General features: G+C 36.6%; 1 protein-coding gene and 1 non-coding gene across 2 annotated transcripts in view; one reads left to right on the top strand and one right to left on the bottom strand.

Annotated features, from left to right (window-relative positions):
* LOC132171782 (uncharacterized) overlaps window positions 1-3,138 on the bottom strand; it is a 39,667-nt gene that overhangs the window by 14,721 nt on the left and 21,808 nt on the right. The gene's annotated exons all lie outside the window — the stretch shown is intronic.
* Window positions 2,126-2,232, top strand: LOC132173172 (small nucleolar RNA R71). The gene has a single exon (XR_009439266.1). It is a non-coding gene; the product is annotated as a small nucleolar RNA R71 (small nucleolar RNA).

The raw sequence follows: 3,138 nt of genomic DNA, 5'->3' as shown, positions 1-3,138 counted from the left end.
TTTGAAAACAGGGTAAAGTGAACTAGCACATAAATATGAAGCTTCCAATTATTTCTAATGTACAATGTCTCAATATCTTAAAGTTCACTGAAATCCCTATTAGAATGAACAACAATGGCATACTTAAGCTTTCTAATTGACCCATGTAACGAGTGTTAAGTCAATGGCTCCTAAATCAGATGGTTTTAGGGTATTTGGTGTAGAGACACCCATAGGACTTAGTAACTCGAGTAAAAAAGGCTACGAAAGCAAACTGACCATGACATTAACCAAATCAAAATTCTTCACCTTTTGACGTGAACACTCAATGTTTTGAGGCAAGAGGTCCAGTTACTTAATGAAAAGTTTATCAATGATCATTTTTTTTTATCACACATATATATATATATATGCCAAAGTATCCATCTAATAGATCATCCAGTTGCACTCAAGACATAGAAACACACACATCAGAATTTCATGTCATACCCCACAAATTATGTGCTAATGTGCTTGCGTAAGATCAGATCAAACATATGAATTCTCAACTGTCCTAAGCAAGTAACCAACTGAAAAACTCAATTATCAGATCATGTGTTCAAAATTTTAAGCTCATCAATGAAATCAAATCACAATTTTTTAAGGTCAACCAAAATTTTAAGACAAACATGAACGTGCATATATTTTTTTCTTTTTGATTTTTCACAAATAACAAAATAAAAATAAAATAAAACTAGGACAAAGTGTGTGTAAAGTGTCCCTCATACCCCCAAACTTAAATTACACATTGTCCCCAATGTGTGTATAATATGGAAAAAATTTACCCGGGAGATGGACGAACTATTTGGAATAGCATGGCTCATAGCACACCCCCAAACTTGAATTGAAGCACACTTGTCCCTACAAAACAAATGACTAAAATAACAATGGAAAACAAAAAGAATCTAATAATTAAAAATAAAAATAAAAAACAACCAAACAATGAAATAAAATGGATATGCTGTGGGATGCCTCCCATGAGTGCTAAGTTTAATGTCTTTAGCCAGACCATTGTCCTCCTCTTAAATTTGAAGCACCAATCTTTTCTTCTCTTGCACCATAGAGAATGACTTTTTCCTATAGCAGGGGGATTCCAATTGTCTGTAGATCGGGGTAGACCATTCTGAGTCTTCTCAAACAGTTTCTCATCAAGAAGGGAATCATGAATTGGAATAAAATAAGGAGAAAACTCATGGAGCTTTTCTATCTTGATGTCCTCAATTTGCTCATCACATAACCCCAGATGACTTCTCTCTTGGACTCTTGGTAATTCGGGAATAGGAGCTGATGTTGAAAAAGTCTCGGTGCTTTCTTCCTTTTCCCGATGTGGTTCCTCTAGAACCTCAGTTTGCTCCTCCTTCTTCTCTTCCCCTTGATTTTCAACTGCTTCTTCACTCCTTAATGTGGTAATTGCTTGCTCATGATGGTAAGTGCACTCTTCCTCCATGTATTGTTCATTAGGATTGGCAACAAATTGACTTTGACATTCTTCTTCATGGTATTGTTGAGGCCAATTGACAAGAGGTGGCTCCTCTTCATGAGCTTCTATCTTGGCAGCGTATTCCAATAGTTGCATATTGGCTTCATTGTAGGTAAGAAAGGAGTATGATTGGCCATGGAACTGCGGAGATGGCTCCTCTTCTTGGTGTTATGAAGGCCAATAGATGGGAGATGGCTCCTCTTCATGATAATGTTGGGACAACTTGATGAGAGATGACTCCTGATCTGCAATTGAACACATAGGACAAGTCTTAGTGGTGTGGTCAATATGGGAACATATGGCACATACCTCGACTTGTGTAACTTGTTGAACAGGAGCACTGCTATGATTAGTCATAGCTTTCATGAGCATGTCCAGCTTTTTCTCCATGGCAGCCATTTGAGCCTGAATTCCTCCATTGGTGCTCTCTTCATATATGCCTTTTCCTTTAAGTCCTTGTCTCCCTTTAGATGGGAATTGTTGGGAGTTCTCACTTAAGGTCTTAAAGGGTTCTATGGCTTCCTCCCCGCTTTTCTCCATCAACATGTAACCACAAGCTAAATCTACAAGACTCTTGTTAGGATCATTTAAACCCTCATAGAATGCCAATACTTTATCGTCTTGGATATATTGTGATAAGGGCATTTGAGAAGTAGCTCATTAAAGTGTTCCCATGCCTCGAAGAAAAGGTCTCCATCTCTTTGCTGGAAAGTCATAATTTCCCTTCTCAATGCCTTGTCTTTTGGGCTTGGAAAAATTTCTTTAAGAACTTTGTAGCCATCTCATCCTAAGTATGAATAGAACCTGTGGCCAAAGAATTGTACCATATCTTAGCATTATCTTTTAAAGAAAAAGGGAAGAGGATTAACCTGATTTCTTCTGGAGTTAAACCCTGAACATTTTGAGTCCTGCAGAGATCACAGAATTCTCGAATATACCAATATGGGTTCTCTGTAGGTATGCCTTTATAGTGTGGACTCATATTGAGCAGCGGACATAGATCGTAACTGCTCTGCACAATGGGCTAGAAATTAATGCATGATGGTTGGTTGAGGATCTAGGGACTGAATGAACTTTTCGTAGGACTTCGCACCGGAGGTGTATTGTTTCTCAACATGATTAAAATAGAAAGAAAATTAAATAACAAAAGAAAAATAAAATAAATAAATCAGATCTGTAATTAAAACAGTTTTTGTGCTGCTGTTCGGATGTGCGATCGATTGCATCGTCAGGTGCGCTCGATTGCCCTGGAATGGGCGCTCAAGCGCACCTCCGGAGGCAAAACAGTAACTGCGGAAAGACAAAAAATAGAAAACTAAATTAAAACAAAAATAAACTAATGGAAAAAAATTCCAAACAAAATCAAACAATCCCAGGCAACGGCTCCAAAAACTTGTTGTGCAAAATACTACCTAAATTAATAAATAATATTTAGTACGTTTTAACTCGCAAGTGCACAAGATCAAAACAATAGTATAGTGTAACAAGTACGAGATCGATCCCACGAAGGTTGTTGATTTTATTTAGAATTAATTAAAGTATCAACTTGTCACTGAATTGATATTGTGAAAAAAAAAAAAAAAAAAAAAAAAGATAAAAGATAAAAGGAAAAAAAAAAAAGAAAGATAAAAGGTAAAGAC

The sequence above is a fragment of the Corylus avellana genome, chromosome ca2 (assembly GCF_901000735.1).
Source record: "Corylus avellana chromosome ca2, CavTom2PMs-1.0".
Taxonomy (NCBI): Eukaryota; Viridiplantae; Streptophyta; class Magnoliopsida; order Fagales; family Betulaceae; genus Corylus; species Corylus avellana.
Note: the sequence above shows the minus strand (reverse complement) of the source record. Positions and strands in the feature narration are given on the sequence as shown.